Raw genomic sequence first — 21,494 nt, forward strand, 5'->3', positions numbered from 1 at the left:
AGCGACTCAGGATCTCCCATTGGGCGAAACCCTCTTATCCGAAGCCTCTCCAGAATATCCTTCTGAGGAGTCACCTTGGAAGAGAACCTGCAAGAGGAAGCAAATGAGTCCATCACTTTAGATACTGACCTCTATGAGTCGGAAGGGTCCCCACTGTCCTCTGACAATATCTTATTTGCAGATATTCTAGAGATCCTTAAGCAAAGAGGTGGCTGGTAGACCACCACCCCTTCTGATTAAGGAGTCAGTGCACCTGAAGACTTTTGGGTATCAACTTTCAGCCTCCTGGATGTCTCCTCCTTTTGATGAACTAATTGACCTGATTAGTCAAAAGGCGTGGGAGTCACCCAACACTACGGAATCAGACCCTCATAGGCCAAACAAATCAGCTCCTTTGGGCAAGGAATTTCCAGAAAAGGGAGTACCTGTAGATGCTATAGTGGTGGCAGTAGCCACCAAGAAGGAACTTGCAGAGACTTCCTCATCTGTTCATCCTCCAAATAAAGACTCTTGAATGATAGACAGATACAGGAAGCGTATCTTTTCTTCAGTGATTTTTCTTCAGTGACTTTCTCACTGTGATCGCTGAACTACTTATCCCATTTTACAAGGCTACAAAGATCTCCTGAAAGAGTTGGGAGATACTCTACAGGGTTCATTAGCTGCGGGGTGAATGAGAAGGTCTCCTCCCAGCTATCCACCTTAAATTCCATTGTCAACTCCTCCATGAGGCTCGTATCATACACAGAAGATGGAGCGAGCAGGGCAGCGGGTTCTGGAGTTTCCCTTAGGAGACACTTCTGGATGCACTTGTGCAATTTTGCAGAGCCCTTTAGGTCTACCTTTACTAATGCCCCTTTTGATGGTTCTTCACTCTTTGTACCCAAAGTAAAAGACACTCTAACCCAGTGCGAGCAGGAAGGAAAAACTATCTCTGCTGTTGGAGTGTGTTTCTTTGTACCTTCAAGACCTTACCCTAAAGGTTAGAAGAGCAGAAAGATGTGCTTCAAACGATCCCAGAGATTCATGAAAGGAGGCTTGACTGCTCTACTCTGGAGGCAGTTGGGGGACGTTTATCAATGTACCCAGAAGCCTGGCAAAATTTTCACAAATGACAAATGGGTACTTAATATAATATCCAGAGGATACTCCATCCCTTTTTCCAAACCTGTTCCACAGACCAAAACAATCCCAGATGTTCCACCCAATCTAAAGGAACAAGCAACTATAGAGATTCAAAAGTTGCTCCACAAGAGTCATCCAAGAAATCCCCGCAGACCAAATTGGATTCTAACTTAAGATTCTTTTTGGTACCAAAAAGAACAAGACTGGAGGCCCATATTAGACCTAAGCAAGTTAAAGTTAAACAAATCTGTCAAGAAGTCAAAGTTCTGAATGGTGACACTGCAGTCTATACTTCCCTTTTTAGGGAAAGACACTGGATGTGCTCAATAGACCTTCAAGATGCTTACTACCACATAAAACTGGACACGACATCAAGAAGGTACTTGTGCTTCCGATTGGGAGCCAGCCATTACCAGTACAGAGCACTGCCCTTTGGTCTCACTACAGCCCCCAGTGTTCACCAAAGGTATGGCAGTAGTACGGCTCATTTGAGACATCTAGGATTCCACGTGTTTTCCTACCTAGACAACTGGCTCCAATCTACCACCACTGAGCATCTACTTCTACAAGCCAGGGACCTAACTTTGGACATATGCAATCAGCTGAGCATTACAGTAAATTTTCAAAAATCTGCCTTGTCAACATATTACATTCATAGGTGCAGATCTAGATACTTCATCTATGGTAGCATGTCTTCCAACAGAAAGAGTTATAGCACTCAGACAGCAGATACTTCACCTTCTTCCCAATAACAAAGTGAAAGCAAAGATAATTCTAAGGTATTAGGAACAATGGTCTCCACAATTACACTGGCCCCTCTTGCTAGAATGCACATGAGGATCCTTCAATGGCTATTCTCCCAATGGTCACTTCAAGAGCTTCCAATGTCTCATCTGATTAGAATAATGGAATTTTGAAAGAAGGACTTATTCACTCCATTCATGTGACAATGGGCAGACCCTTTGTTCCACTTCAACCAATAGCTACAGTGACCCCGGATGCTTCCCAGATAGGGTGGGGGGCATTATCTGGGAACACCATGGAGGGCATTATCTGGGAACAGTCCAAGGTACATGGAAAGAACATGAGGCTCACTTGCATATAAACGTCCTAGAGATGAGACAACTCTCCCTCTAGGGACAATTGCAATACAGTCAGGCAATGTTTATGGTTTGGTACATAAACAAGCAGGGGGGAACCAAATCTTACCCACTTTGTCAAAGCCCTAGGAGTATGGCAATGGGCAGTTTCTTCCCAATGCTTTCTAATCGCAACGCACATTCCGGGAAAGTCCAACATGATGGAGGACAAGCTGAGCAGAGCAATCCTAATGACTCACGAGTGGTCTCTCAATCACAATGTAGTGGAAATGATTTTCCAAACATAGGGACAGCCTTGCTGTGATCTCTTTGCCACTCCCATGAATGCCAAGTGCAGCAACTACTTTACCCTAATCCCCCTCTGGGGGAGACACTGAGATGCTCTTGCTCACAATTGGCCCTCGGGACTTCTATATGCCTTTCCTCTGTTTTCTCTCATACCCAGAATAATTCAGAAAGCACAATGCTTGGGGAAGCAGGATAATCCTCTTTGCTCCTTACTGGCCTCACCAAGTTTGGTTCCCCTTCCTTTGGCCTCATCTTCAGGAGAAGCCTTGGATTCTAGACCCAGTGCCAGACCTGCTGACTCTGTCAGGAGAGCTTCATCCTTCTCTACACACCCTAAAACTGACAGATTGACTGCTCCACTTCCCAATTTAGTCAAGCTTCACTATTTCACTCCTATGGTTAGACATATTAATGTCTTCGCACAAAGCTTCCACTAGAAAGCTGTATTCTAGTAAATGGAAGAGGTTTTCCCTTTGGGCTCAAGATAGGAAAATTGATCCTGTCTCTGCACCTATTCATTGTATTTTGGAATTTTTGGCAGAACTGTTTCAACAAGGCTCAGCTGCAGCAACCATAAAGGTTCAACTTGCTGCAATTTCAAATTTTCATATTGGTGATTCTACCTCCAACTTAATGTCATATAGGTTGCATAGAGCCTTCTTAAAAGGTGCTTCCTTAAGACCTCCCTTTAAGGAACCCCTTTCTCCTTGTGATCTAAATTGTTTTGTGTCTCACGTTGCCTCCCTTCAAGCCCTCTTCATCTTCAGACCTCAAGTTCCTTTCCTGGGAGACCTTGTTTCTAGTGGCTATAACTTCTGCTAGAAGGGTGTCAGAATTGCAAGCTCTTTCTATTAAAGGAAAACTCCAGGCTTACACACATTTTAGCTCAACCATGAGTCATGCTCTATCCCTGTGAACTCACCCCAGCCATCTACAGTGATGACAATGCACAAACACACTTATTAATTCCACATATCTTCCTTTCCGTAGCATAGGGCAGGAAAGCCCATCCCCCGTTCATCAGTATCGCATCCTTTCATTTCCAAATTGTCTCCCCCTTCGTGATGTATCTTCGACACAGTCAAATCAGTAGTTCCCTGTAGAGCAAATCCTCCCACACTGTGACGTAGACATTTTTGCCAGCCAGCCCATTATCAGCTTGTTGGTTAACTCTTTTACGACCTCTGTTTCCTTCCAGAAAAAAAACTTGACGGGAGCAAGTAATTCCTTGTGTGTGGCTGCAACCAATGTTCCTGGATGGAGAACTACTATTTTTTGGTACGTTTGCTCAGTTCTTCATCCTGCCCACATAGAATTATGCACTCAAATGTATGTAAAAAATAGAACTGTTTTTTTCCTATTCTTTGTGTAGTAACTCCGTGTCCGTGCTTTTTTTTTCTCATCTCGTGTTGTTTTTGCCTGCATGTGTGTGAGTGAATGCGTGCCTGAATGTATTAAGTATGAAAGTGCTGACTGCAAAGTTGAGAGTGAATGAGCAATGCATGTGTGTGTGTGCTCGCGCGTAAATGCTGAACAGACTTTGTTTGCGTGTGTGATTGTGTGAGCATGCAGATCCAGTAATCGGGATACCCATTCAGCCAGTGTTTTTCCCTCCGTAAAACAGAAATGCATCCAAGTAAATGGAATGCATTGTTAATGTGTGTGCTGCTGTCTGTGTGTGAGTGAATGCTGTGTGTGTGAAGGCAGATGAGTCCGTTGGTTTGTGTGGTTGCCTGTGCATATCAGAGAGGAGAGATGCAAGTCTGCGATTCATCTACTCGCTGGCAGCAGCAGCAGCCCCTCATAATTTTCATGTCTGCTGTGATCTGTGTTATCTATTGGTGTTGTAATTCATCCTAATTGCTGTTTCCTCTGCTACTTCCCTGTGTGATCCCCAACCATGAGGTGCAGAGTGGGTCGTGGAATCCTTCACTCACGGCCCCAAAACGTTTTATGTCTCAAAAGTCTGCTTTGGACTTCAGAAAAGTTGTTGACTACCCTTAATAATTATTTGTTTGGCCTGCCATTAGTAAAACATTCTGCATCCCAGTACCAGTCTGCATCTCTTGGTTGGTGATCGCTTGGTTGATTGCAAGCTTTGTGGCTTTAGATGCAAAAAATAGTGTCAGACAAATGCATTCAGTTCTGCACCTTCAATTTTAAGTCTGGGAGAAATGGAGATGAAGTTCCTCAATCATGTTAAGACTTACAAAGTATCTTTTGTAAACTACACTTGTGTTTTTCTAAAGAACTAAAATAGTTCATTCTTTTCCAAAAGACGGGTTCGTACATTTTTTGTTAGAAAGTACCCACTCAGCAGAACTTCAGAAATGACTGACATGAGGTAAACAGCTCAACCAATATACATCTGGTCTGATCTGCAGTTAATTTTTTGAAGATTAATTGAGTGGACTTGCTTCCCTTTTCTTGTCCATTTTAAAAACACTGCCCCATTATATATGCACACAATTTGTTTTTAACTATTTTTATTAAAAAGCAAACAGATTTAATGGCACCAGTGATAGTACGGGGTGGGGAGAATAGCTAGACTACCAGGGCTGACTCTTTATGTGCCAAAACAGCACTGAGATCAGGAATTAGAGGGTGGGGGGATACAACAGACCACCAGAACCTAAGTCAGATGTGCTGTATTGGCACTAAAGCATTATGGTGTGTGTGGGGAGACCACGTGAGTGTAGGGAAAGGTAAGGGAACTTTAGTGTGTGTGTGTGTGTGTGTATGTGTGTGTGTGTGTGTGTGTGTGTGTGTGTGTGTGTGTGTGTGTGTGTGTGCGTGTGTGTGTGTGTGTGTGTGTGTGTGTGTGTGTGTGTGTGTGTGTGTGTGTGTGTGTGTGTGTGTGTGTGTGTGTGTGTGTGTGTGTGTGTGTGTGTGTGTGTGTGAGTACATGCTTGTGAACATGTGTGAGAGAGTGACTGGAGGGAGATTCCACTGCCTACATAAGCAACAGGTTACTACTGTGTTGTGCAGGTCAGCCATGATCTGTACATCTCAGTAGTACCTGCAAATCAGGAAACATGTAAATTGGCCAAAAACGAGTTCCAGCTTCTTTATGGCTAACTTGTTCATTAATCACAACGGGCAAGAATTGCCTTTTCTAGTCTGAGCTATATGGTTCTAATGAGATTATTTCAAGCAGTGCATGCAGAACGTGTGTCTTATTTTCAACACCATTCTTGGCACACTGATCATAGCTCAGTGATGGGTCTGTGTTGCACTGTATCATCAAAATATTTAACATTCTGTTATACTGGGTATTGATGCATTGCTAGACAGTGAAACATTTGTCTAAGTATGAGATAAGAGGTTTGTCATGAGATGAACTGCCAGCCTTGACAACTTTATATTTTTATACTTTATATTAAAGCCTCTTTAAAAAAGCATCTCATAAATACATGGCTCTGCACCTGTATAAATCTAGCCTAAAGCTCACCTCTTCCTCTGCTTCCAAACTAGCACCATCCTCTTCTCCTTCTGTTTCATCTCAATCCTGCACAGTCTGCAATATCCAATGTCACTCTAAATACCTTCTGTCTTCTATACCATCTCCCTAAGCTACTGCTCAGTCTGTAATGCCTCAAGTTTAATAACTGTCTCAGGATTTCCCTACATTATTAACTGTGCATCTACTGTTTTCCTAACTTGAAGCAACATTTATTCATGTACTACAACAGCCTACTGTCAGGCGACTGTCCTCATGACCCCACAAAATAACTTTAGTAATTCCCCCAGTTACACAAGATTGTCTTACACTTAGTACAGTAGACTCAAATTGTAGTACTACTACATAATATTTTTCCCCATTTTCTCTACTCATATGCCATCAATGTTGTTGTCTTTCGGCTTTTCCCAGTTAGGAGTCGCCACAGCGGAACTCTGGACCGCTAATGATTTGCAGTAGATTTTCACAAACGCCGAGGTGCCAGCTCGACGTTCAACCTTCAACTAAGGCACGCCCATTTATGCATGTCTTTCGGATGCCCACCCAACCACGGGGAGGACATGCAGACTCCACACAGAAGGCACTCCCGCATTCCAGCTGAGAATCGAACGGGAGAACCTTTTTCTGTGAGGCAACAATGCTACCGCTGCACCACTGTGCATCATATGCCATCAATATGTTGTTAAAATGTCTATTACTGCATACATGTGTAGTATGTCTTGCAACACAAAATACGCCTTCAATTGTGAGTTTTTATAAATAGAAAATAAAGATTTTTTATACGTTTATTTATAGATGTGTAGTATAGCTTGTAACACAATATAAGTCTTTAACTGTTTTTATTTATTTGCTTATTTATTTTTGTATACTATTTCATATGTAGCCTGTAATGTTTTGTATCCTACAGTATCTGGAGCTTTTCTCCCCAGGCCTCCACTGAAAACAGGTTCTGTAGACCCAGTCAGACTATCCCAGTAAACAAGTGTCAAATAACTATATAAATATTCAGAGTGAGCAATAGTATACAAGAAAGAAGGCCATATAACATACGCATGGGACACTTAGTAAGACAAAAGGTGCCACCAAATATTTAAAAACATAATTTAGGAAATGAACCCAAGCCTTCTCAAAATATTGAAGAAAAAAACACCAAAAAATGGTGATATACAATGTATTTATTGCTTTCATCCACAATAAAAGACTTCATCAGAATGAATAAAACACTGAATAACTTAATACTTCTATAGTATATAAATGCATCACATGATATAAAATTAAAAAGTCAGCTGACAAACAAATTGCACATTCATGAAAATGCATAAATATCTAAAACCTTTTGTAATAAAATACCTCTGCAATTTAAAACCATTTAATAAAATAGTTTTTAAAAACCTATTTTTCAAAAAAATCACCTTATATTAATCATTTCGTTCGATTCAGGTGTTTTAGCTGCCTATAAATGAAATTGCCACAGAACACATTTTTGTTCAAAGTTTTATAATCCCTAAATCTTGAATCTACAGTAGTTGTTGTAAAACATTGTGTTCATAAAAATTACAAGTTTATAAAAAGCATGATGTAAAACTTTTATTTTGATATCATATTGATGTTCTAAAATATACTTCCTAAGTTTTCCTGTTTTCTTTCCAACATAAAAAAGTGTTACATGATTGGCATAAAGCAATGTAAATCATTCCTTCCAAGTGTCTTGTGAGGTACATCCCAAATGGGGCATTGTACTCTATGATGGGTCTGATGAGTAACAAGTAGAGGGGCACTATAACCTCTTTATTTCTAGATGCGAACCCTTTAGTAATTAGATGGGCCACATAGAAGGATTTCCTAACTACTTTGGCAATATGATTGTCAAAGGAGAGATTATTAGTTCGTATAACTTATTTACATTGCGTATGATCGACTGAAGGTGCAATGTAACAAAACTTTGTCATTGATGATCAAACAATTGAATGGCTCCATTACTTTGTTTGCATTTGTGCTGCACTGGGGATTGGGAATATATCCTTTCAGCACTGCACTGCATTCTCGGATAAAGTTACAGTAGAGCGTACCACCTGGAAAAAATGTTTCAGGTATTAGTGTTTTTGTGGTGTGTGTAATGCTGTGTTTTAGGGCTAGAGACTATTTTGTATGAGAGTGTGTGTGTGTGTGTGTGTGTGTGTGTGTGTGTGTGTGTGTGTGTGTGTGTGTGGTGGAGGGAGATGGCTTAAATTTGAGTGTGTTTGTGTTCAGTGTTTAAGGCATATATGGCAGCATTGTATCTGAGATATATATAAGCACTATTTTTGATTGCTTGTTCTATGATCATTATTTAGTTCAAAACTTCAGTGTGTGTATATATGTGTGTGTGTGTGTGTGTGTGTGTGTGTGTGTGTGTGTGTGTGTGTGTGTGTGTGTGTGTAAGCACATGCACACATGTGTGTGTGTGTGTGTGTGAACAAATAGTACTTTAATATCTTTCTTCAGCAGTGCAGCATTATTTAAACAGTGGCAGGTTAAAACAATCATAATGAATCAGTTTATTTCAAACACATATGCATGTCAGATTAATTTTATTACTTATATTTTAGTAATATAAATCTTTCATTTCCTGAACTAGCAGTGTATTTAGCTGGCTTTTTAAGAACTCTTCAACATCTGGAGAACTCTGAGGGCAAACCTTCTTCTATGACGTACATAGCTGATGCCTATGCAATGAATCTCCTCATCAGATGACTTTATACTGTCAATTCCTGTACACATTTTGGTTTTGCAAACACTTCATGAAATGTGTTTTGGCACATCTTTGTATATCTCACTCTCTCTGGATGCTGAAGGTATCATGAATACTTTTGTCTCGGTATTACACACACACACACACACACACACACACACTCACACACACACACACACACACACACACACACACACACACACACACACACACACACACACACACACACACACACACACACAGATAAAGCCCACTGCTTAGGCACTATTAGAATTATATAAGTGACAAGACAAAAGTAGCTCTCATTTGGAACTCAAACCCAGGCCTTTAGCATACCGTGCTGCTGTCACTCTCACTAGACCGTTTATATATATATATATATATATATATATATATATATATATATATATATATATATATATATAAAATGTATGTATATGTGTTACCAAAGTGCCATGGGTATAAAGTAAAAGGAGAATTCCTTAAAGTGTTGCTAGTGATGCTTTTATAATAGATGTCTGTGGTGGGAGACAAACCTCTTTCCTCCCACGTTAAAAAGTGGTAATATAGAGTAAAAAAAAAGCAATATTTCACTAGCCCCACAGCTGGCCCAAGACTTTCCCATGCTGACTTGCCATCAGCATGTCAAATCATTTAAAATGACATTCAAAAATTTCTGGCAACCTTAAGTCATGACTGGGACTTTTTTGGATGAAGATGAAAAGGACATGCACTGGTTACGGTTGTACATACTTGTGTACAATTGCAGTAGTCCTGAGAGTTATTCTCCCCATGAGAATCACTGAATTCTTTTGCTGAGAAAGACCAGAAGCATTTGATAGCCATTGGCTAATCTGTAAATCAGGAAGTAAAAATGCACAGGTATGGGTAAAATGGAAGATTTCGGACGTAGTTAAAAATGCTTTGTGATTTTCCTTGGCTAAGAAGGTTATTTTTTCATAATTTGCTTTTGAGGACGTGACCAGATCTCTGATTTGTTTGTTTAGACTAGTGAGTGATTTCTTCTTCTTCTGCTGAGCCTGTTCTTGCTTATTTTTGCGTATTATTTTTCTGTTGTATAGCCTATTTATACCTCGGGTCCACCAGGGTGGCTTGTATTTCCGGCAAGACCCGCGTTTAATCCAGTCTGGTACAGTTGATTCTATACAACTGCTTAAGTGGCTATACAGGGAACTGGTGTACACCTCTGCATAGCATTCTGTGTTTTTAGGGTTTGGGCGAACTTTGAAATTTCTTATGCCATCATTTAGTTGGAAATGATTTGTCTTGGAGAATTTCTTTAGTGTTTTTGAGTTTGATATGGTATCTGGCCTTATACATATTTCAAAGGAGGCCATTTTGTGGTCCAGTCTTACCAAAGAGGACATTATATATGGGGTAGTGCAATACTCCCCCATGTTAATGAGTACTATGTCCAAGATATTTGATCCCCTAGTGGGTGTGCCGACCAGCTGTTCCAGAGCATTTGCATTGACAAAGTCCAAGAACCTCTGAGCCTACATTTTCGTGGTCATATGTTCACTAGTCAATGACAGGATAGTTAAAATCACTCATGAGTAAGGTATTGGGCTGCATGCTGAGTGACTCCAGTGAGTCCGGGTACATGGTACATTTTTCCTGGTGCATGGTGGGGGACTTATAACTAGCGATTATGTGGTAGGGGTTTTGCCTATGGCTAGTTGTACATGGAGTAACTCAAGAGAATCATACTGTTTGACTAGTCTTGAGGTGTACTTATTCTTTATGGAGATGGATACATCTCCTCCTTTGGCTCTTTCTTGCTCATTTGGTGGTTTGAATGTATGGAAGGCATTGTAGCTTTGCATGGCTGGCATGATTTCCAAGGCTTTCAACCATTTAGCACAGTAGTTAAGGTATTCGCCTCCAATGCACAAGGTACAAGGTACAGATGCAGCTGTGCAAAGGATCTGTGATTCACCATACATCCATAAATTCTAGGCTCCCAGTTATTCCGGTATGTCCGTGTACACCTTAGTGATAGTGGACTCAATATATTTATATGTGATTTGAGAGAGTCTGTACTGTTTGCAAAAACGAAGATCCACAAATATCCTGGTTTGTAAATAAATGTGCTTGCAAAGCATGCAAGAAAGTGTGGTTTGACTGGTTAATGTATGTGCTTGTCTATAGTGACACAAGTCTTCAGTCCATTGTTCCATGCACAGCAATGTGACATAGGTTCAACCAGAATAACACTGAATGTATTCTTTGGTCTGTCTCAGTTCTCATGGCTAATGTGGTGGGGGCAATGAAAGCTGTGGTGCAAGTTGAGGGGTGAAGAACAATATGTACCAAGGTTAGTGCATTGACCCTATGAATAACTCATTACTACATGGCATGTGTTGCACAATTACTGACCAAGTCTTGGTACTGATCCCAGCATAAATATAATTGACTACAAAATAATTTGGCTCAGTTATTTGTATGCCATGACTGTTGTCGATAGCACAACCATTATTGCCAGCTGGTTAAGTGCCTGATGGTGAATGGTGGTCTACACACACACTTATGTATACAGGTGGTACAGGTATCAGCTCACTGCACATCACTGGACAGGAACACTGGAGAGGCATGCTTTACCTAGGATGATGGACATTGAGACTGTGACCCATGACAGGTATGGTTGTTGAAACTGTGCCTGTTGCATGATGCATTTGCAAAGGTGAGGGAGTTGGAGGGTTCAGTGGCGGTGTAATAGAAACACTTAACAGTTACAATAGTCATTGTCTGGTGACTTGACGTGAGGGTGGCCATGACACTCAGTTATGTTGGATGTTGTAAGGGAAGGAAAAGGCAGTGGTTATGGTCTGGTGACTTGAAGTCATGGCAGTGTGAGATTATTAAGAATGTTCGTCCTTAGAGAAGGGGACTGGTGGACACACTGCTTGTAACACAAAAATGAGAAGCAGTGGGTGGTCAATGCTACTAATTAGTGGACATGCTGTAGATGAATTACTATGTCTTAGTAGCAAACCTTCCTGCACACAGTTAATGGCATTGAAAATCTTGAAACCGAAATTTGCCACACTGAATGCAGGCACACCCATAGGATATGTAGAGTGCTGGTCAAGCACGGTGGGATTATTAATTTTATATGTGTGCAGGACAATTTCATATATGTAGTAGCATAATTATTTTTATTTGAAAGACTTTACTATTAAAGCGAGTATGTTCATTACTCTAGGTTACTGAATTTCATAAGGCCATGGACAGAGGCAAAGAAAGGAATCAGACTCTGCAAACACAGTGTGTATGTATGAAGTATGTACTGTAACCCAAAAAAAATTGAGCATATGTCACTAGCAGGAACCCATTTCCATAGGCACTCTTGCACAATGACTGTGAAGCCATTAATTGTTAGACATGAGCCTGATTAGTAAGTGTGTGGTGACATGACACAGGCATCACAATGTTCAAAATCCTGTGTAGCAGTTATGCCCTCCTAACAGTGTTTATAGTCCAAGCCATTGTGTACTGTGATCCCTGTCACCTGTGCAGAAGACGATGGCTGGTAACCTTGACACATTGTAACTTGTGTGACCATGTACTAAAGTCTGATGCACAGTGTAAGACAGCGTTAGATGATGCAGCTGTCACAAAGGTGATGGCAGGGGGGTTTGCGTGATGTGATGCATGTATTAAGATATGAAGTAAGTTACAGGGCCTACACACGTTTACACGAAGAGGAGTGCGATGAATTATGCTTGTTGTTCTCTGGCGGCAATATTTAGGAGAACTTGGAGTAAGATGTGCAATGTCCTCAAAAGGCCACACAGCACTGCCTGGTACAGTGACTTGTAATAAGGTAGACAGGAAAGTTATGGATGCAAAATTGTCTTTCTGTACTCATGACACTGATAGTAGCATTTTACTCCTGTGTGCTTACTGCCTGACTTGACAGGTTTAGTTAATACAACTGCAAATTGGATGCTGCAATCCTTAATTTACTGAAGGGTGTGAACCCTGCTACGTGGTGTTTTGTGGAAACTGCACATGTCTCTTTTGTTTTAAAGAGTCCCAAGCAAAAGTAGTATTGTGACAAATGTGAAGCACTGTGTTTGGGTGAGTAATGTCGGCTGCCAATTAACTCAATATATGACCAGTTTAGCAGTAGGACTGTAAATGTGCACAAAGACAGGGAGTGCATCAAAACAAATTTACTAATCCGGATACAGGAATGGAGGTTTGATAAACAGTTTCAGCTGAATTAGAGAAGATCATATTAAGCTCTGAAAATGCGGTTATCTAACAGTGTAGTACCTCGCAGGATGCGCAGTAGCAAACCCCGTCCCTAAACGCCCACAACTTACCTAGCTACGTTAATAGTAATTAGCTGTCATGTAGCTTACACCGGATTAATAAAACAAAACAGTAAAAAGCATTTTATTGGCATCCGAATGTATAAAACACAAAAACAAAGCCTTTGATTGCGATCGGTCATTTTCACATATTAAGCATTAAACCAAAAAAGGCAGAGACATGAAATTCAAACACCGGACAGATTTTTAATGTCACAACCAAGTTTATTTAAAGAAAAATACCTACATATAGTTCAAAAGGCCACATAATGGTAAAACAAATACCTACATATATTGCAAAAGGCATGAGAAAGCATTTCATTGGCATCGGAATGTATAAAACACAAAAACAAAGTAATAAAAAGCCTTTGTTTGCGATCGGTCCATTTCACATAGTAAACATTACACCAAAAAAAGCAGAGACATGAAATTCAAACACCGGACAGATTTTTAATGCCACAACCAAGTTTATTTACCTACATATATTGCAAAAGACATGAGAATGGTAAACAGAGCATTCCTTTTAAATAACGTTAAGTGAAACATAAAATTAGCGGTTACTCTGGTGCGATACCCGCAGTGGTGGTGCTGCGGTAGCGTTGTCACCTCACAGTAAGACGCTGTCCGGTTCGATTCTCAGCTAGAGCGTCTTCTGTGTGGAGACATGCATGAATGGGCGTACCCTCATTGAAGGTTGTGTGTCAGGGCTGGTAACTCGGCACGAAAAAATCAACTACCAATCATTAGTGGACCGGAGTTCCGCTGTGGCGACCCCTAACTGGGAAAAGCCGAAAGACACAAACAAACAAACGTTGATACAAATTATCTATATGTGAATAGTACTAAATAAACAAATATATTCTCAACTATTTGGCTATATATTATATTTATAAATATTTGGCTTCTTTATGGTCATCTTACAGCACTGCACACAGAGAAATGACTAGATTATTCAGAGGCAGCTTCCATGAGATTTTGAAAGAATAGAGTAAGATAGTTGAGAGAGTAAAACAACTGTCTGCTGGATTATGTCATATGCAATCGGTAAGGTGCAACAAGGTATTGATTGTGGCAGCTACATTACTAATTGCATGGTGAGATTGTAGTCAAGCGAACATTCGGTAATTGCACGACTTCCACTACATTTGGTTTGATAATTTTATTGTTCAGTTGTCAAAGCAGAATAATACATGCAATAAGTTTTCATCTGTGAGGTCCACATGGCTCCAAAATGGGGTACTTTCTTTTTAACATATTCATGCCAGCATCTCCAATCAATGTAGGAATAGAAAGACAGGAGCTATGGATCTGCTGTACTCTAATTTGCAGAAAACTGGAGTATTCACGTAATGCAAAACATACATAATAATAAACTTCTGGAACATCCAAGGAATGAGATTAGTGTTTAAAAGCAAATTTTGTAGCTTTTGACCAAGTTAAGAACCTGGATGTCACTATAGATAGTGGTTTGAAGTTTGCAGTTAATGTTAATACAGTATTCTGGCATAACAGGGAAATGCTCAGTGTCACTCAAATGTGCGCTGACATGCCAATCAATATGGACACGCCCTAACCTGCGCAGTACCGCCTGCGAGGTACTACACTGTTAGATAACCAAAAATGCATCAATTATCTGTATTATGCTAGTGATGCAGACTTGTACAAAATATTCAGTCGGGACCCCCCCCCCCCCCGGAAAAAAAAAATTCACTGCATGGACTCTAGAATACAGTGAATTGCAAGTACATTTTTTGACTGTGCCGGCATCATAGACACAGATTTGCAAACTACTGTTTTGGAGGCCTTTAAAATATGTGGAGATGATGCAAATGTCAGGAAATTACAGAAACAGCATGTGACTAGACAGATGTTCCTCAAAGAGATTGGAAAGCAAAAATAAGTTAACATAATAATGTCTTGTAGAAATAGGGGGAAATAAAAAAATCAATACAATGAAATAATCATAAATAATCTGAAACTGGCTTGCGAAAATTAAATTGCAATTGTTTAAATCTTTCTGCTGCTGCCAAACACATTAAATAACTAAATGATTCTGCAGGCAGAGGGGAAGACAATTGAAATAGCACTCCCTTCCTTTCAAGTTTTTACACCTCTGCAGTAGTGTGGGAGGAGGGGAGTGTCAATTCATGTTGGACTAAAAAAGAACACTGAGAACAAAGGCATCCAATTTAGCTACAATTCTTTCTACTGCAGGATAACTTCAAATTATACTGTAAAGCACGCTCTGAGCTACACATAAATGAGGGTGATTAGCTACAGAAAAGAAGCTGTCCTAATACAGAAGGAATATAAACTGACAGTAAGTCACAGATTTCCCATTATATGTCAATGGCATAGGAATTCACAGTTACTTCCTTATGTCTGGCATGAGTCATAGAAAGAAGACTTGAAATGCTTTATGGGAAAGAGAAAGGGTTGAAGGAGAAGAAGATCACATTAATGTATTAAGCCCCATCGGTAGCCATGTTGTGGTAAACAGGCTAAAATTACAAATAAAGCACTTAGAGTGATTTTTAGGTGTTGAAATAGGTCTGGAAACAAAGATAGACTGAAAAAAACATATTTTTTTTAGTTCTAGGGTGGAGTTTTCCTTTAAACCACCATATTTTATTTTTCATAAGGATTTGGTATCCTTGCATACAAACCCATCCTTTCTACCTAAAGTCTCTTCTCCAAACAACATAAACAACATAAACCAATCCATAGAACTTCCAGTGTTCTTTCCTAATCATAGCAACAAGGCAGAGTACAAATTACATCAAATGGACTTGCATAGACAACTCAAATTCTATTTGTATAGAACCAAAGAGTTCAGAAAATCTGACCAATTATTTGTATCCTTCTCTGATATAAAAAAGGATCCTCTGCCTCAAAAACTACTTTCCAATTGGCTTTCAAATTGTATTGCATTCATCTATAACTCAAATCACAAAGAATTACCTTTCAAAACGAAGGCTCATTCCACTAGAGCAATGGCTACATCATCTGCTTTTCAAGCCAGAATTCCCATGGATAATATTTGTGCAGCAGCTACTTGGTTTACTCCACATACTTTTATCACTCGTTACAAAGTGGATTTGAATGATAAACAAACAAAGTGGATTTGGCCTCCAGGGACAGGGCATCCTTTGGTTCCACTGTACTTAAAGGTGTACTCCCATGAGCCACCCAGGGAAAAGGTGCTAGGGACGCTGTCAATCATTGTAAGAATGAAGGCGAGATAGGACAGAAAGTGTACTCACCATAATGTTCCATGTTTGTTCATCTCACCGTTCATTCTTACAACCCCCCCCCCCACCTACCAAAGACTCCCTGTGGACCTAGTAGATTTTTTACTACTTCAGGAGTTTTGTCTCAGCTTGTTTCTCCTTTCAGTATGTATAGTCTTGGATATATGTATATATTGTAGATATGTATATAATGTACATATTCAGTATTAGCAGCAAACAAGATTTGAGGAATCCCACCACTGCATTGTGGGATACCTTCTTGCCACGAGCCAGGTTTGAGACTTTCAGCTAAGTATTCGGCTGAGTTGGAGCCGAGGATTGGCTCAGAACCCATCACTGTAAGAATGAACGGCAAGATGGACAAACATGGAATGTTATGGTGAGTACATAACTTCTTATTTTCAACCACCAGGTAGATTGATGGGCAGTAGAGTAGTGCACAAAATGGAATTTTCTGGCTACACCCTTTACAAGAGGCAGAAACCTGACAAGCTCCAGCCATTTCAGTAAGGGAATGCTTTTAAAGCTATTCAGGCTTAAGAAGCTATATGTGTTGTAAATGCAACTGACGGAAGTACAGGGGTCCAAAACCTCCGGAGGAAATGAATATGGGGAAAAACTAATGTATTCAAAAATGTGAATGCAATTTCTCAAAAGTAAGTATAAATCTAAAATAGCTATACTACAGATTGCAGGCATTTCTCTAGCTGCATGGAACTAGATACATGTCAAACTGAGTTTCTCAACTGTCCAGATTTTGGTCTGTTTCCTCAATGTCTGACTAAAATTGAACCCTCATCTTCAGAAAATGCAAACTAATGCAAAACCTGTTCTAGCAGCTTTCAAGCTTATTGAAGCAACATTTAAATCTGTCCCAATCTGTGTGTGTGTGTGTGTGTGTGTATATATATATATCTATATATATATATAAGGTGGGGGGTTGCTGCATATTAGATTAGTTTTGTAGATCCTGTATGTTCCACCATAAAACATGGTGGGCAGATTCAGTATTGCATCAGTCTGCTTAGTAACTAATTCATCTGTTTGAAGATTAGCATGTGAATAATACTGCCACAGTTTCAGCTGTATAGGCAGTTTTCAAGCTTTGTAGCCTGTAAGTCATGGAAATTATGGGGTGCATAGCTTGCTTACAGTACAGTCACAGTGACCCACAGCAAAAAGACTTGTGCAAAACATGATTAACTTTTATTTGCTTTTCTTGCAGTTAACAGTAAGAGATGCTTCAAATTGTGCACTAGACGAAGAGTTGGAAAGAGATGAGAAAGTACTCTTGCTTGGTGAGGAAGTAGCCCAGTTTGATGGTGTTTATAAGGTAATTCCTTCATGCTAAAGAGGAATTGGTGGTATTTTAATGGACAGATGGGTGGTATTTTACAGATGTGTCAATTGCAAATGCTAAATTGTAATTCTCCACTTTTAGGTCAGCAGAGGTTTGTGGAAGAAATATGGCAACAAGAGAGTAGTATACACACCTATTTCAGAAGTACGTAATGCATACTGGTGGTCTTGCTTCAAGCTTTTCCTAACTTGACCTAAAGTTCTGATGTTGTTTTTGTTTCTTTTTAGATTGGCTTTGCTGGAATGGCTGCTGGAGCTGCTATGGTAAGTATTGCTTGAGGTAAGTAGGTTAGACCCAACAACAATCCCTTCAATTACCTTGGGGCTAATGTAATGTGAGCATTACCCTGCAGGGAACCACCAAAGAAATGCTTCTGAAGTTGGTATTTAAAGTAGTGAGTTCAATGTAACAGATACAAATATCACTCAAATGGCAACTGGTGTGGAGATTTAAAAGGAGGCCTTGTCTTGGTATGGGTTCTCTCCTGCTACACTTCCACAGGACCTCTGAAATAATGTTCTATACAATTGCACTTCTAGCAAGCTCTTGACTCCTGCTCTAATGGTCAGGATTTAGACAGGGAGAGATTGGAACAGTGTGGGGGGAGTAGTAAAAAGGTTAACTGGATGGCTGGATCATTCCCACTTGTTGCTGGTAGTCTACATTTTTTTCTAATAGTGGTTAACAGTAGGCCATTTTGCAAGAGTTCTAACTTGCACTACTTTTCTTCTAGGCTGGGTTGAGGCCCATCTGTGAATTTATGTCCTTCAACGTTTCCATGCAAGCAATTGATCACGTTATAAACTCTGGGGTCAAGACTTACTACATGTCTGGAGGAATGCTTCCAATTCCAATAGTCTTCAGGGGCATCAATGGAGCTTCAGATGGTGTTGCAGCCCAGCATTCTCAGTGTTATGCTGCTTGGTATGGTCACTGTCCTGGTCTGAACCAGTGTTATGCTGCTTGGTATGGTCACTGTCCTGGTCTGAAGGTAGTGAGTCCATGGAGCTCAGAGGATGCAAGAGGACTGCTGTTAGAGATGAAAATCCAGGTAAGATTACTTACTGAATCACAAATGGGAGACAGGCTAAAATCTTGGTTCCAACTGTTTTATCCATATTTTAGCTTTCTCTTGCCAAAATGGGCAGTAACATAATACAATTTCTTTTAGTAATCGTTCTGGAAAATGAAATGCTGTATGGTGTTGGATTCGAACTGTCAGAGGAAGCACAATCTAAAGACTTTGTTGTGCCATTTGGAAAAGCAAAAATAGAAAAGCAAGGTTTGTATTTCTAGGGGGAAAATATTTGCTGAAGGTTAACTTGGAAGCTCTCTAAGCCACCTCCCCTTTCTTTTAGGAAGCCACATTACCCTGGTTTCACACTCGCTAATGGTTGGAAAATGCCTGGAAGCGGCTGCTTCCCTAGCACAAGAGGGGATAGAATATGAGGTAAGTCATGGGCCTATTGTCCACTTTGACTTTATGACAAAAATGTTTTCATCCTCAAGACACTGAAAATGGGTGTGTGAAAAAAAAACTGGAGAAGTAGCTAAAATCATCTAATTGTATACCAAATAGTGCACTGCTCTTGGAATGTGGGATACTACTAATTGCTATCAGATGGCAAGAACTATAATGGATTAGTGACTTTTACTCCCAAGGTCCCTCTAGCTTCTGGAAGTGCTTCAGAAGATGTGTCCTATAACATTGGTGGCACCAATAGTTTGTACTAGATTGCTTGAGGAGTATTGGTGATGTCTGAGAGGGAATCGAGCCTGAGCAAGTTGGTAAGATTAGATTATGTAAACATGCTTGTTTATGCAGTAATGGCATTTTAGTAGAACTTAAATATTTGGCTTTAGGTGATTAACTTGCGCAGCATGAGGCCACTTGACATGACAACTATAGAACAAAGTGTGGTGAAGACTAATCATCTTGTGACTGTGGAAGGTGGGTGGCCAAAGTTTGTTGTAGGAGCTGAAATCTCTGCCCAGATAATGGAAGGTAAGAATACATAATACTTGAGTGAATATTTATGGTACGTTTGCAAAATACTGGATGCAATGTAGTTTCTCTGTGCCATGGTCCCTATTGCATGGGATACAATTCTGCATTTAACAAAGATTCTTCCCATTACCACCAGGAACAGTCAGCAACTACTCTTATGGGGGTGTTAGAACCTAAGCTACTGTTTGGCTGCTCTGCTTGACAGACTTGTTTAAGTGTTTTTTTTTCTCTCCAGGACCTGTGTTTAACCATCTGGATTCCCCAGTCTACCTTGTGACAAATGCTGATCTCCCTGTGCCATATGCAAAGAAACTTGAAGAATGCAGCTTACCTTAGATGAAAGATATTGTTGTGAAGAAATCACTTGGTATTTAAAACTGCAAAAACAGTTTAATTGACTGGTAACAAATGTGGTGTCATTCATTCATTGTAATGAATAGTTGTGCATCACCGATTCCTGGAATTGTGCATCACTCGGATTCCTGAAAGTGAAATAAAGAATTGACTTGTAATACCTGTCTTGCATTCCTGCACTGGGAATGGGCTTGAGGTGGGAGGACACTTGCAAATTTCAGGTGCAGAAGGATGGTGGGTCAACTTGGGAGTTAATGGGGTGTAAGTTCAGAGTCCTGGGTTTGTAAACCCAAGGCTTCAGCTATGCAGTACATCATTGCTTGGGTCACATACAAACTACTCTGCGCCTTTGGAGGGGGGGCTTGGCTGACATGAAGTCTTTATTTCATCCTCTTTACTTCTGCACTAAACTCCATTGTTGCAGTGTTCATTTTTGGCAAGTGTCTGCTGTAAGACAGTTGCAGGAAGTTCTTAATTCAGCTAGTTAGGAGCCACCATCCTACGACCAGGACACTTGCCAACTGAAGTGACATTGGCTAGCCATAAGTTGGTAGGACTAAACTTCCATTAATTGCTAGTGGAACGAGTATGCTCTCATTAGGAATGATATTCCTACTAGTAACTGACATGGTCAGCAGAAAAGTCATGCAATCCATTTCCCTGTGAACCTATAGGGACAGCACTTGCTATGTCTGAAATGAGGCAGAGGTGGGATCTTTCCAATACAGTACCTACTTTAGAAGGTGACTCCCATATTGAAGTTGCAGATCAGGAGTTCTCAGTTTCCATTGTGTAGACCAAATCAAATCAGTTTACCATTCCAGCTGTTGGAGTTCATGAGAATCACTTAGGTTCTAGATTTTGTGGAGTACCTGGACACAAGTGTATCCAAACTAAATTGCAGATGGGAACCACTTGAAGTGAGGTTGTCACTTTATTTCACAATCTTTTTTAAACCACCATATAGGAAGAGGTGGCCTCAAGTGGCCATGCTTTAGACATAGTTAATTGGGGTGGCTGGACAAGCCAGATGACAACTGTCTTAATGGAATTGGTTCTGACTGCTATGCCAGGTAAAGGGGTGGTCTAGACTTTTGTCATTCATGGCTACTAGTCTTACTGTTCCACTGGAGTTGCTGTCACTGGCATTGACAGCTTGGGTTGCTGTACCAGCAGTGTTGGTAGAAGCTTGACATGGACACAAGTCTGCCTTTGCAATATGCAGGTTAACATCTTGTGGCCTGAGTAATGTAGCTGACCACTTAAGAGAATGGTAAGACTAGCATCCATGAGTCTTGTAGATGGTCCCCAGTCTAAATTTGCACTTAGTCCCACTTAGCAGTACTATTCCAGTTCCTGTGGTAAGTGGAAATGCAGCCTTTACACCAGCTTGGAACCCTGCTTCTTTGTGCCTGCAGTCTACCACTACAGGTGTGTAGCTGGATAACATGGCAATGATCTGGTCATAACCATGAGT

General features: G+C 40.3%; 1 protein-coding gene and 1 pseudogene across 1 annotated transcript in view; one reads left to right on the forward strand and one right to left on the reverse strand.

The window, feature by feature from the left end:
* LOC122807781 overlaps positions 1-20,038 on the forward strand; it is a 26,426-nt pseudogene extending 6,388 nt beyond the window's left edge.
* Positions 1-21,494, reverse strand: part of ACOX2 (acyl-CoA oxidase 2) — a 1,215,466-nt gene that overhangs the window by 437,759 nt on the left and 756,213 nt on the right. The gene's annotated exons all lie outside the window — the stretch shown is intronic.

Source organism: Protopterus annectens, chromosome 7.part1, assembly GCF_019279795.1.
Source record: "Protopterus annectens isolate FY-2018-M chromosome 7.part1, PAN1.0, whole genome shotgun sequence".
In the NCBI taxonomy this organism is placed as follows: Eukaryota; Metazoa; Chordata; order Ceratodontiformes; family Protopteridae; genus Protopterus; species Protopterus annectens.